At 37.8% G+C, this 15,173-nt stretch overlaps 1 pseudogene; it reads right to left on the bottom strand.

The window, feature by feature from the left end:
* Positions 1-1,192: 1,192 nt before the first annotated feature.
* Positions 1,193-1,290, bottom strand: LOC132310735 (small nucleolar RNA R71; annotated as a pseudogene).
* Positions 1,291-15,173: the final 13,883 nt, after the last annotated feature.

Below are 15,173 nucleotides of genomic sequence, written 5' to 3'. Positions count from 1 at the left end.
GGATTGATTGAAGGTAACGTCGTATTTGCGGAATCAATTAGGAATTAGTACTCTTTTGATCGTGTCTTTACTTTGCTTTTTATTTTTCTTTTAATTACTCATTGTGTTTGTTCTTGTTTGACTAGGAGTATTGAGCTAGGAAGCAAGCAAAGGAGCATTTAAGCAAATGAGCTACGCAAAAGAAGGAAAAAGCTAAAAATCTAAAAATTTGCAAAGCTAAAATTGGAGTTGACGTGCTAAAGGACCTTTGTGAGCTTTTCCTTACTCAACCCTTAGTTAAATAGTCGGCCAGCATGGAAGCTTGTATTTCAATTCTTAGATAAATCGTGAGCCCGCGTGGAGGCATTTTATTGTTCTTTGTATATTTTTGAAAGCATGGGAAGTATAGGATCATTGCATGTGGAAGAAGTTTGTTGTTGATTGATTTATTGTGAATGTGAAGTGTTTGTTCATTGCTTATTGCTTGTTGTGTCTTTTTGTGCATGCATGGTCATAGGTCATTAAATCCTACTCTTGTCCCTCTTAATTTGAATTTAGAATCCATTGTTCGTACACCTAGGGGAAGGGGTAATTTTGATCATTCTACTTCTACAATGGAAGTAAACAATGAGGACCATGTGGAGGACCTTAGTCACATAGACCAACAAGGTATCCTCCATCCTAATGTGCATCATGATAACATGCAAGTACCATTAGGCATGCCAAGACCATTCATTCACCAACCACAACAACAAGGCCAAGTTCCATTGGGAATACCAAGGCCAATGTATGCTCCACAACCACCTATCATCCAAGGAAATCAATGTGCCCATGTTGCACCTCCAATTGTTAATCCTCTCCTTGCTTTAAGAGATCACTATGTGCCTAATGAATATAATGCATCCACATGCATTCAATTGCCACCATTTAGAGCACACCACTATGAAATCAAGCCACAAACCATACAAATGCTTCCTAATTATCATGGACTTCCAAGTGAAGAACCTTACAAGCATTTGATAAGTTTCTTGAAGTATGTTCCACCGTAAGATATACGTACATGCTGGAAGAGGTCTTAAGGCTTAAACTTTTTCCATTCACCCTCAAAGATAAGGCAAAATATTGGTTTAACAATCTTAGGCCTTTTTCAATAACTTCTTGGGCAGAAATGCAACAAGAGTTCTTGAAGAAGTACTAAGACCAATGCCATGAGAACTTCAATTAGGGAATTTTCACATGGGATGGGGAAACATTTCATGAGGCATGGGAACGCTTTAATGAATTGCATAGGAAGTGTCCACATCATGACATGCCCAAATGACAATTAGTTCAATATTTCTTTGAGAGCTTATCGGATAATTACAAGGGCATAGTTGATGCTTCCATGGGTGGCTCTTACATTGATAGGCATGAGGATGACGTGTGGCGTCTTTATGAGAGTGTGAGTGAAAATTCTTTGTATCGAACTTTATCTTCGAAGAATGGTAGAAATTCTAGTGGGAGGAAGAGTATTGGCTTTCATCAAGTCGACCACTCCAATGAAATTGCCACCGATATGAAATCATTATCTCAAAGGTTTGATCAATTCTTGATCAACCAAAACTTGGCAAATCAAGTATCTTCCTTCCCTAACCATTCTCATCATGCATCTAATGAGACATGTATGACTTGTTCAAGTGTTTTACATTCTACTTCCAATTGTCCCCATGGATATGTGCAAAGTGAGCATTATGAACAAGTCTACTTCACTTCTCGCTGCCAAAATTCACACTTCTCGAACTTGGCATATAACTGGTTTTCACAAAGCGTCTGTAACACTATGTGAAGATGTCTAGCATGATCGTCCTGTGTCTTAGAATAGATCAAAATATCATCAATAAAGACAATGAAAAACTAATTTAAGTAAGCCCTAAAGACTTTGTTCATTAAATCCATGAAGATTGCTGGTGCGTTAGTCAATCCGAAAGGCATGACGTGGAACTCATAAGAACCATATCTAGTGAGAAACGCTGTCCTAGGAATATCTTGCTCCCTAACCCGAAGTTGATGATATCAAAAATGCAGATCAATCTTAGAGAAGTAAGTAGCTCTCTTCAATTGATCGAAAAGATCATTAATCCTGGGTAAAGGGTACTTGTTACGATAGTAACCTTATTTAACTCCTTGTCATCTATACATAGGTGAAGTGAACCATCTTTCTTCTTTATAAACAAAACTGGTATTCCCCAAGGTGAAGTACTCCTATGAATAAAACCCTTACTGAGTAATTACTAAATCTGATCCCTCAGCTTTCGTATCTCCACTGGTACCATCCTGTATGGTGCCCTAGCAATAGACGTAGTACCTAGAGCTAAGTCAATCATAAAGTCTATCTCTCGACTAGGTGGCAACCCTAGAATTTCTTGAAATACATCCGAAAATTCCTGTACAATTGGTATATTATCCAATGATACAGTAACCTCCTCTTCGGTCTCCTCTTCAATGCAAAACAAATATGTGCTAGAAACCCTGTTAGAACGTGGTATAGTGACGACGTACATATCTTAACTAGGTATAGTGAAAATAATAGACCTATTATAACAATTAACTTGGGCATGGTAATGAGATAACCAATCCATCCCGAGTATCACGTCATAAGTGTGTATGTCCATGACTAATAGATTGGCTAAAAATCGAAGTCTACCAATATCTAGTGTCACAGGCCCATCACTCTAATGTAAAATAGTTGTATCACCCAAAGGTGTAGAAATACCATGAAGTCTATCACATACTCGCGTCGTCATCCCAGATAATGCAACAAATGCTTTATATACGAATGAATGTGTAGCACCCGTATCAAATAAAACATGACCATGTGTACCATGAATAACAAATATACCCTCAACAACTTGAGGTGTCTTAACATCCTGTGGCAAGGGGTTATACACCTTGCCATAATGCAACTATTGTGGTACCTATCCCTATGGCTACAGCGGTGCTGGTAAAGCCGGGAAGGTCTGTCCCTGAATGCGCGAAATCTATGGAGCGGGTAAATGTAATAGTGCCCTCTGTCCCTGCTGCAAATGTTGACCCTGTCCTATTTTAGGACACTACCTGGGAAGTGTGACCAGGCTCTCTACAAGTAGAGCAACTACCCTAGAAGGTGTCGAATTTCCTTATTTGTTGGTTAGCATGTGGCTGACCCTGTCCTACCTGTGGTCCCCCATTCTGCTGCCTTTGAATAGGTGCCCCATCTCTGTGAGCATCTGAACCACTCTTGTGCTTCTTCTAAGATTGTTGTCCTTGGAATCTGCCCTTATCATTGTGTCGGTATCCATTGCCGTTCCCTTTCTCAGCTGGCTGATTAGTAGAGTCTCTGTCACCCCGCTTCTTACCCCTAGCCTATTTGAAGTCTACAGTTAACTGATACTGTTGTAGAGCAGCATCTACAACCTGAGCATAAGTAGTGTAGGCTGGACTACTTATCATAGATTATTTAATAGACCACATAAGCCCTTTAACGAAGCTAGCACGTTTCTTCTCCTTGGTATCCACCTCCTCTAGAGCAAAAAATGATAAGCGCGTGAATTGCTGCTCATACTCTGCCACTGTCATGTTCCCCTGCTCTAGATTAAGGAACTCTATCTTCATAGCTGTCTTGACTGCATATGGAAAGTACTTCTCATCGAAGCGAGTACTGAACTGATCATAGGTCAATGAAGTCCTCTCCTCCGCGGTGGTAACTGACTCCTACCATTGGAGTGCGTCTCCAACAAACTTGAAGGTAACAAACATTTGCTTCTTGTAAAGATATATATATATATATAAAGAAAAGGTGGGATTTTTTTTAGTGGTGGGACCACCACCACTTACATTCATTTTAATGACCAAAAGGTCATTTCTTGGCCTGATATTTCTCTCTCTCGGCAGAATCTCTCTTTCCCTCATTTCTTGCATTTTTCTTTTCCTTTTGCTACCAAATCAAAGCTTGATTCAGCTTAGTCCTTTGTGAATTTGATAGTACTCCCTTAAGCAAAGTTGGAGAGCTCATCGAGGCCGTCGTTTTGATTGGAGCCAATCACCATTTGGCCACCCTTAGGGATTTCGAAATTGGGGCTTTTTGTATCCTTTAAGGTAGGGGTTTTTAATATACACATTCTTTGATTTTAGTGAATTAATTTATCTAAATTTGGTCTTAGCATGCCTAAATTGAATAAATTTGTTTATGGTTATGAGGGTTTTGTGTATTTTGTGTGATAATTGTATATTAAGTGAAGATTGAATTCATTTTTATATTAATTTGAATTATGTGAAAGAGTATGCTAGATTTAAAGTGTCTTGTGCTTAAAGTGTTTATGTGCCATGAATGTGAGGTTGAGTACTTGGAATTTAAATGTGTAAATTTTCTTCCAAAGCATGCTTTATATGTCTAAACTTGCCACAAATGATAAATTGTTGTATGTGGAATTATTGTATCAATTACTTGAAAGTATGCAAATGTAATTGATGTTGTATGTATGGAAATTGTAAATGATGTTTTCATTGAAAGGCATGGAGCATTCATGCATGGCATTGGGCAAGAATGGGTATAATGATTAGAAAAAAAATGGAAACTTGTTTTTGGGAAATGATTTTGAAAAAGGGTTTGCAAAGACTTGGATGCCTAGGAGGTGCCTAGTGGTCCGTGGTGTTAATGTGGTCTACAGGGGAGTAGGGAAAGACCCTAGCGTGGTTGAGCTAACTAGGCTGGATACGACGCCTTGGAGGTACCTTGTGGTCGTAGATGGTTAGCCAATCCTCCTTTCGTGATACCTTGGAAGTGCTTTAGGTCGGATTGCACTAATGGTTTGGAAGTTGAAACGGAAACGTTTCGGAAATGGGGAGCGACATTGGCATGTCATTGCATTACATTGGCATGCATTGTATTCATATGGTTGGATGACCCATTTCATAGTTTGGATGGTATTGTTGTCGTTGTTGTGTTTTTTTCCCCCAATTGACATGTGTATACACAATTTTGTAAGTCTGTAAATACGAAACAAAATAGGGGCAAATATAATATTTTATTAATTGATAATGATGGAGTACAATCCTTTATAATATTCTTTACAAAAAGAATGGTCATCTGATTCAATCTCCTATTTGTTGTTGGTTGGATCCAAGGGCTGCACGAACTTATTCTTGAATCACCGTGGAACTTGATGAAGAACGGCACGTCGTTGGATGTGCTTATTGTTGATCACGGTGGAATTTGATGAAGAACGGCACGACTTTGGATGTGCTTGATGTTATTCGTTTTGGGGTTTGGATTCTGAATTTGAGTCTCTGGATTTCTGAACTTCTTAATTCTGAATTTGTGTACCTTCTTCCTCCTTCCCCAAGGCTCTATTTATAGGCTTCTTGGATTAATAGGATGATGACACGTATCCTCTCCTGATAAGGAAAAAATCATAATCGGGCCGGGCCGGTTATATTAGGATAATTATCCTTAAAAATAATTATTCCAAATATATTTTATTAGGAATAATTATCTTTTTATTTAACCATCTGGGTTGGACTAATTAAATAATTTAAGTGGACTAAGCTTGGGCCAATTAAATAACTTAATTAAACATTAAGCCCATATTTAATGGGTCCATTTGTCAAAACCAAAGCCCACTAAAATTTTAGTGTCTACAAATTGCCCCTACTTCAAGTCCCATGTTTGACAAGACTTGTCTCCTTTTTCAAGAGGGACTTGAAGTATCCAACTTTCCTTTTTTTTTTTTTTTTTTTTTTTTTTTTTTTTTTTCAACTTTGGATTGTAAGATTTCCTTTTTTGCTTTTCTATCCAATTTTGGATTGGAATTTTACTTTCCTATTTGAATTGAATTATACAAATTCTAATACAAATAAGAGGTATTTTGTTGCCTATATATACCACCTATGTCATAGGGCTTGACATCAATTCCAATATCCTCTGAAAACTTGTTGGATTGGAGCATGTCTGAGGAGTTGTTAGATTGCAGCTTTTGCCTCAAGCAATAGAAGAAGAAAGATTGCTGGTACAATTTTTTTTTTTTAAGTCTAAACTGATGATAAAGGATCATAATAGTCATTCGGTTTATGCCTTTTGCCTATAATATCACGCCAACCGAGACTTGCCTTTTTTTTTTTTTTTTTTTCCTTTCACTTTAGTAACCTGTAGCTTCCACATCCATATACAAGACATGCTATTTGCAATTCATAACCACCATGCACGTAAAACAAAAATAAAAGATTAACAACAACTCTTTTTTTTTTTTTTCACATTTTTTTTCCTTCCTTTTTCTTTCTTTCCCCCTTTTTTTTTTTTTTTTTTTCACAACGGTTTTTTTTGTACTAGTCCTAGAGGGACCGATTGTTCTTTTGGAACGCATTTAGTCTATAAAGACCTATTGTTCCTTTGGAACGCAGCTAGTCCGTCAGGACCCATTGTTCCTTTGGAACGCATCTAGTTTGTAAGGACTCATTATTCCTTTGGAACGCATCTTGTCCGTGAGGACCCATTGTTCCTTTGGAACGCAGCTAGTTTGTAAGGACCTATTGTTCCTTTGGAATGCATCTTGTCCGTGAGAACCCATTGTTCCTTTGGAACGCATCTTGTCCGTGAGGACCCATTGTTCCTTTGGAATGCATCTTGTCCGTGAGGACCTATTGTTCCTTTGGAACACATCTTGTCCGTGAGGACCTATTGTTCCTTTGGAACGCATCTAGTCCGTAATGACCCATTGTTCTTTTGGAACGCAGCTAGTCCGTAATGACCCATTGTTCCTTTGGAACGCATCTAGTCTGTAAGGACCCATTGTTCCTTTGGAATGTACCTAGTCCGTTAGGACCCATTGTTCCTTTGGAACGCAGCTAGTCCGTAAGGACCCATTATTCTTTTGGAACGCAGCTAGTCCGTCAGGACCCATTGTTTCTTTGAAATAAAAAATCTTCCATGAAGATTTTGGAGTGAGAGAACGATACCATAAAGAAATGAACTACTCTGGTTATCAGAACTTCTCTTGTTGGCCGCTTTGCACTGAAATCGCTTCACTCTGATCCTCCATACCATCATTTGCTAAAGTGGTCCTGCATATCTTCCTGTGAGCTTTTCAACCTTGGCTGTAATCAGAATAAGGAGATAAGCTTGGTTTCAGATGTTTTGATTTTACGCTCCGCATTTCATGAGCATTTTTTTTTACTTTTTTTTTTTTTTGAACAAAGATGTTGTCATTGTTTATTTGTTTAGCTGTTCACAGTTTATACTCTTGCGGACCAAGAGTAATACGAAGATTTTATTTTTTATTTTTGGGAGACAGTTTAACCTCGTATCAAGGAGTTTTCAGGTAGACAGTTTAAGCTCGTGTCAAGGAGTGTCATTTTTTTTCAGATAATTTATACTCGTATCAAAGAGTTCTTGAATTTTTTTTTTAGGTAGACAGTTTAAACTCGTGTCAATGAGTTCTTGATTTTTTTTTTTTAGGTAGACAGTTTAAACTCTTGTTAAGGAGTTTCATTTTTTTTTTTTTTCCCAGACAATTTATACTCGTATCAAAGAATTTTTTTTTTTTTTTTTTTTCTAGGTAGACAGTTTAAACTCGTGTTAATAAGTTCTTGATTTTTTTTCTTTCAAGTAGACAGTTTAAACTCGTGTCAAGGAGTTTCATTGATAGTTTAGGCTCGTATCTAGGAGCACTTCAACTTTAATTATTCTTCTACTTTGCAAGAATCAGATAGCAATCCAAACCTATGCTGAAGGGTACAGACTATCTCGTCGTCACTTTGAGAATTTTCTTCTTGGTTTCCTTGACTTAATGCCCTTTGTGATTTTGCACATTCGGTTGAAGTCATTGTTGTAGCATGGTGCGTTTCTTGATGCAAGACTTTCGAGATGATGTTTATAATGAAAGCTGAAGCTACTTTGTCATCCAAGTTATGAAGTTTATTGTTTTCTTCTTCGGACTCACTTCCCTCATCTTTCGGAGTCATTCTTATCTAATTGTACCCGGAGTAACAATTCATGAACGAGAGAGCTTCATGCCCCATGGTTGCATCTACAGTGAGCTCGGGGATGGGAAGAGGAAAATCATCTTTTGGGCATGCGTCATTCAAATCCTGAAAGTCCACACAGATTCGAATCTGTCCATTTTTCTTCTTTACTGGAACAATACTCGAAATCCATGTCGGATATTTGGCCTCATGGATGAACCTTATTTTAATTAATTTGTTGAGTTCTTCCTTTATCCTCGGAACTAGCTCTAGATGGAAGAAACGTTGAGGTTGCTTAATTGGACGTGTCCCATGTTTAATAGCAAGATTGTGCACTGCAATTTTAGGGTCAAGACAGGGCATCTCTTTATATGCCCAAGCAAAGACATCCTTGTACTCAGACAATAATTGAAAGTAATCATTTTCTTCTGAGGGGTTTAGGAATGCACTAACGAAAACTGGTTTGGGTTGATCATTAGTCCCTAAGTTGATTTCCTTAAGTTGATCAACAGTAGCCTGCCCCCTGTCTTCTAGTGTTGGTGGAGCTTTCTCGATTTCATCTGGTTGTTTAGAGTCAGATTCCTCTTCAATAATGATATGGTATGAAGTAACACAAGATAATTCGCCAGTGTCTTCTATTCTATCCACTTCTTTTGCTTGATTAGTGAATACAACAGTTCGCCTTTGAGCTTTTAGTGTAACATCATTGGTGACATCTATCTCTGCCTTACATTTCATTCACTAGGGCACTAGGCTCCGAACGTCACTATTGTTCACCACGTCAATGTTAGCTTCCTTTGACTTTCTACTCTTGCTACTTCCTAGTGGTACGTCATTAATAGTACCAATTCGAGAAATTACTGACATTCGAGATTGATGTTGTGGAGATTTTCTTCCTTGGTCATGAACGCTCATTCTATTAAAAACAGAGGTACGAGGCAAACTACTGACTTGAGAATTTGAAACATTTGACCTTTGGCTTGACAACCTATTGGATACAGATATTCAATCACATGGAGATCCTATACGGTTGAAGATTGATTTTTGATGCATAGTATGTTGGTCTTGTTCATCCTTAACTTCTTCAAACCCAATGTAAAAAGTGTTTGACTTTTTATCCTTTTTTGTGATTTGAATTTGAAGTAGCTCATAAGCTACGAAACCGAGACCAGACTTGGGTGGAATGATCTTTTGCCCTTGTTCTTTCAACTTTTTCTGTGTCTCATTGAGGCCATGCACTTTCTTATCGGTGACTTCAGAATTTAGTTTTCCAAGGCTTACAGGATTTATAAAATCATACCCCAACTTAGCCATGAGTTGGTATGGTTTAGGATCGAATCCTTCATCAGTCTTTTGTTTTGGAAGTGATCTATGATCGACCAGAGATTGAGAAGGCCGCATGAACCCTTTTAAAGGAGGCTTGGAAGGCAAAGACTTTTGAATCTTGGTGAGAGGAAGAGTTAACTCTCCTTGCAGCTTTTGCATATCTTCTTTTTCTTTGGTTTGTGACATCTTCAGTTTAAATTCCTTGGTTTCAAGTATCTCGATGACAGGTGACTGCCCTTCTTGTTGTTGAGATTTTGGAACATACTTTAAAATAGGTTTCGTCCGATGTGCTTTTATCGAGACCCCTCGCGTTTTGGCTACCTTTACAATGTCTGTCACTGAAACATCTAATGGATCACTTAATGTATCTTTTGTTTTTGTATATTGAACCTCTTGTGTAGACGGATGGCTTGGGGTGGGCACTTCCAAAGGTGTATTAGGATTGATATAGAACTTAGCATCGACAAAATGTAATACCCCTAATTTTAAAAGGATAGTTCTGGTATTTATTTAATTATTTAAATTGTATTTTTGATATTTAGTTAATTGTTTAAATTGCATTTTTATTTATTTAGTTATTTAATTGCCTGTTATTGTTTGAATTCATTGTATTATTTGAATTAGTTGCTTTATTGACGTGTAACTGTTTGACTCTTTGTATTAATTAAATTAATGGTTTTAAATTATTTTATAGGTGTCTTTAATTGTGTTATTATAATTGTTTAGTTAGTTAGGGTTTTAGTATTCACGTTGCAGCCGACTTATAGGTGGAATTAGAATTAGGTTTTGTTTTAATTGAAGCCTATAAATACTATAAGATACGTCTGCATAGGGTTACAAATAAATCCTATTCACGTATTGAGAGATAGAGAGAAATAGAGAGTGAACTTGGGAGATTAACAAAGAGGTTCAAGGAGGAAGGAACGGGTTTGCTTCTGGGTTGAACCAAGAGCACCGGAGGTGTAGAACGGCAGTCTAGGACGTTGACGGAAAACTCAGAGACGATGGTTTAGAGTTTCAAAACTAAAACTGAAGGCAAGTCTTTGTTCTACTCTTTCCTTTAAACTTGTGATCTGTGCATGCCTAGGTAGGCTCCAGGGATTAAACTAAAGCTAAAACACATCTTATATGCATGTTTAAACATTATGTAATTTCATTGAATTAATCTGTTCAGAGTTTGCTTAAAAGTTCTATCTGAAATCTTGCTGCCGTTGCTTAAAAAACTTGTATTCAGTTTAAGTCTTGGTTATATAATATTGTCTTATGATCAATTTGGAACTAGAATGGGACCTTAGAACATGTAATAAAATTCATATAGAGACTTCAAGGATTGCCGGAGGCGAGGAAGACAACAGAAAACGGACGACGACTTTTAAGGGTGTGAGAACAGGCTCCAAAAAGGGAGGGAGCCAGCTCCCAATGGTGGGGATCTAGCTCTCCTTATTCTGGAGCAGGCTCTAATGTTTTGAGAGCCTGCTCTCTCCTTAAAATGTGTTAAAACAGGTTTTTAAGGTCTGTTTGGGCTGAACTGTTCTGAGGCTGTTTAAATGGTATTGAATGGTGTAATTAATTGCTAGAGACTTATAAAAATGTTAGGAAGCATGTTTATATTCAGATATTGAAGACTGAATTAACATAGGGTTAAATAAAGAACCTGTATGTGGAAGGTTAGATATTAACTTTTAATTGCTACTGTTTTTAGCAATTTGGTTTCTTTGCATGAATTAGAATTGTTAATCATGTTCTCATCTGTGTTATAAGCATATAGTGATTTAAATATATGTATGCTTAGATGGAATTAACTGATGTTAAATCTGCTGTATCTTGCATCAGTTATAGTACTGTTAGGAGGAGTTAATTGCTTAGTCTTACTTTATAAATTTAAAGGACTGGAATAGGATTTCTAAATCTTATATTGGATGCATAATTTGGTTATACACATGTTAGACTATAACTATGCTTATTTTAGGATGTGGTTGATGAATATTTATACTGCTTTGTTAACTATGTTAGTTGGAGGAATGTATGCACCGGAATGGGACGGTAGCATACTAGGTATGGATTAGTTCAAACACTAAGTCCTACCTAATCTGGATTGAGATATGGATTAACAATAAAGGTTAAGTCCGACTCATATTGGTGTCAGGTCAGTAAATAACTGAATGATATAATTTGGTTCCTGGGATGGATTGGTATACATATATCAAACCACTATACCAGATGGATGATATTTTGTATTAGGAGGACACAGACTTTATATATTTATTATATGGTGCCATGGTATGAGCTTGAGTCTCAAGACTATGGTTAGGGTGTGTATATCGCCTAGGATGGATAACTGGACAGAGGTGTTGTTCCCTGGTAGGTCTAGGTACACGTAACCACATTATGTGCGATTTGCATGGTATCTCTACTTAGGCTAAGACAGACCTATTGGACTAGTGAGCGTCCTATAGTGTGTACTTATACATATATGGACTACTCTAGATATTGTTGAGCTATCTAGGATGTATCTGTGTATCGGGTTTCTGTATGGATCGTAGTAGCATAGGACTTGCATGTGGGCCTGACCCACTCTCTTATTTTTCAGATGCTCATTAGTTCCAAAGTTAGAGCTTAATCGTGCAGAGCAGATACAGACATTCATTCTTCCGACTACGTAGGACTACGTTCTATATTTTTAGCTTTGGATTTTGTTTCTAGTTATTTACTTTACAGTTTGAGATATTGTTAGGGGTCTACTAGATAGATTCCCGAGTTGTTAAATAATTGGAGGTTTTGGATTACTGGATTTTAACAATTATATTTTTGAGGATTTTGACTTTAGAATGCTTTCAGCCATTATTTATTTATTCCTTATTATTTTGATTTGTATTCTGTGTTTGTTAAATATTAATTGTTTGATATTTCCCTCGGGTTTGGGCTTGAGCCTGATCAACCCGTGTTTCGGATCCGAGGGGTATCACAATTACTATATATCCAAGGCTTTCCCAACAACAACTTGTAGGACGTCTTTGCATCAATAACATGGAATAAAGTTTCAGCTTGGAGCTCGCCAATAGTTAGCTTCGCCCGAATCATGCCAATAGCTCTTTGTCCTCCTTGGTTAAAACCTTGAATAATAAGACGGCTACGAGATAACTCGTCAATTGTGATGTTGAGATTTTTCATCATAAATTTTGGCATAAGATTCACGTTGATCTACCATCAACAAGAATTTGAGTAACTTTTTGTTCTTTTATGTAACCGGAAATGAAGAAAGAACAATTATGCGGCTTTGAACCCAACTAAAGATTCTCGTCAGTGAAAACAATTGGTGTATAACATGAATCAAGTGTACCTCTGGTTACTTCATCATCATCAAACTTTTTAATGATGGCTGCATCCTTTACATGGTTCTCTATAGTCTGGGCTTTATCTTGATCCTCGCTATTCTCATCATCAGAGCTCATTTTCTCAGTTGAAACCGTGTAAGCTGTCATAACTTTGTCATCTAGATATCATTCTGGAAAGAACTCTTGCAAAGTAATGTGCTTCTGGATCCCTTTGCTCATAGAGGTGTGTTTGGATGATTGTGTCTTCTTGACCCATTTTCTATTATGGCCATACTGTCTATGGCGGTATTGAGGTTTCTTCTTCCTTTGCCCCTTATTAGAATAACTAGTCCGAAAAATGTCAGCTCGTTACTTCCGTGGTTTTTTTCTTGTCACTAAAGTCTATCCTTCTTCATCATCCTAAGGAAAAACTTTTCCAAATGTTGAAACGTCAAGTACACTTCCTTGGCCAAGATAGATAGGGATTGGTTCGAATGAGCCAAACTGGATGGTTCTGCAATATACCTCAGAATTTGAAGATTGAGCACGAGAACTCCCTACGACAGAGGTTATCAAAGTAGCAGTAGTATGATTTAAAGTTACAACTTCATCTGTGTCCAATAAGATTTTTCCTTGTTTTGCCAGATTCATCACCACCTCCTTGAAGATAAAACACTTCTCAATTGGATGACTGACAATACGATGATATTTGCAGTATTTTGGGTCGTTAACACGTTCCATCTCTTGAGGGAATTTGCATTCAGGGAGTTCTATAACTTTACTTTCGAGTAAACATTCCAATATGCCAAGGACATCGGAATCGGGGAAGGGGTATTCCTTCTTCTCTAACTCCTTTAATATAAGACGCTATCTTTCCCTTTCTTGAAACTGGCGAGGCTTTTTACATTCTTCTTCTCATCTTTAACAGATATCTTGATTGAGGTGGTTGAGATAGTCATGGAGTCTTTAATAGCAGTCTTTGATGACTTGTCGCCCTTTTTCCAGTCCTTCTTGTCTTTGCATTGTTCTATGGTCACTGGACCTTTGTCATCATGGGATTTTATACTAATCTCCATGTCATGGGCACGCGTAGCCAATTCTTCGAATGTGCGAGGTTTTATGCCTTGGAGAATGTAAAGAAGGCCCCAATGCATTCCCTGTATACACATCTCCATAGTAGAGATTTCTAATAATCTGTCCTTATAGTCAAGACTGAGTGCTCGCCACCGATTAATGTAATCGATTACAGGTTCATCCTTCCATTGCTCTGTGTTAGTCAATTCTATAATACTAACAGTACAACGAGTGCTATAGAACCTGTTCAAAAATTCTCGTTCCATTTGGTCCTAACTATTAATTTATTCTGACTTTAAGTTGGTGTACCACTTGAACGTGTTTTATTTAAGGGAGCGAAAAAACTGTTTAACTAGTAAGTCCCCATCAGTTCCAGTATTGTTGCAAGTCTCAAAAAAATGGGCAATGTGTTGCTTGGGGTTGCCTTTTTCGTCAAATTGCTGAATTATCGGAGGTTGGTATCCTACATACATCCTCATACTGTCGATTCTCCTTGTATAAGGCTTTGAGTACATGATAGTGCTCTATGAGACGCCTCCGTATTGGGCTCAGATTGTGTTCGTTATCATATCTTACAATTGATCGACAGATAATGAAGAGACTAAAGAAGCATGATTGGTTTGACCAGTCATCTGTTCTGTCACCGGCGTCTATTTGGGGTCCTCTGTGCGAGTACCTTGTGCGGTAGAATTAGGATTCTCTGTCGGCACTACTGTGGAAGATGTAGGATTCCCAGATGGTGGTGGTGTGAAAGTTGCACAATTCCCAAATGGCGGTGCTGTAGAAGCTGTAGGATGCCCAGATTGTATTGGTGATTCATCGAAGGTCTGAACTTCCAATTTGTTCATCAGTGTAGCGATTTGCAAGTCCTTTTCTTCAACAGTCTTTGTGAGGTTTTTAATGGCATGAGACATAGTTGCTAGTTGTTCCTCCACCGTGGCAGCTCCAGTCATCATAGCAGTAACCACATCTGAGTATAATAGGCTTTGAGAGTCAACGTTCTTTGAAGTGATTGATTGCTCTGAAGTATGACGTGGTGACTCTGAGGGTGAACCGACACTAAAGTGAGTATCACAGACAAAATGAGGTAAATCTGGTGGCGGAATCTCCTCTAGAACAATGTTAGGTTCTTGAAATGTTGAGTTTTCACATTTGTCGGCTTTGCAGGATTGGTTTTCACCAAGTCTTGCTGGTGTTTGGATGATGTGATTGCTTAGGACTTGCTACGTGTCACAGGGCCCGCCAAGGTACTTCCATCACTTGATTTGGCCTTTGTGCCATTTTTCATGGTGGTTTTGGCGTCGACTTTTGTAGTAGCGATGTTCTTTTGGGCTTTCTTGTCTGTCTGAGTCTTAAGGGGAGCCATAGAATCTGATAAAGAAGAAACTTGATGGTAGGAGAAAGAGATGAGAAGCAAATGATGTCCCACTGGGCGTGCTAGAAATTTGTACACACAAATTTTGTAAATCTGCAAATACAAAACAAAATAGGGGCAAATATAATATT

Source organism: Cornus florida, unplaced genomic scaffold (assembly GCF_030987335.1).
Source record: "Cornus florida cultivar Cherokee Brave unplaced genomic scaffold, ASM3098733v1 CherokeeBrave_3.0.0_Hap2_Chr05, whole genome shotgun sequence".
NCBI lineage: Eukaryota > Viridiplantae > Streptophyta > Magnoliopsida > Cornales > Cornaceae > Cornus > Cornus florida.
Note: the sequence above shows the minus strand (reverse complement) of the source record. Positions and strands in the feature narration are given on the sequence as shown.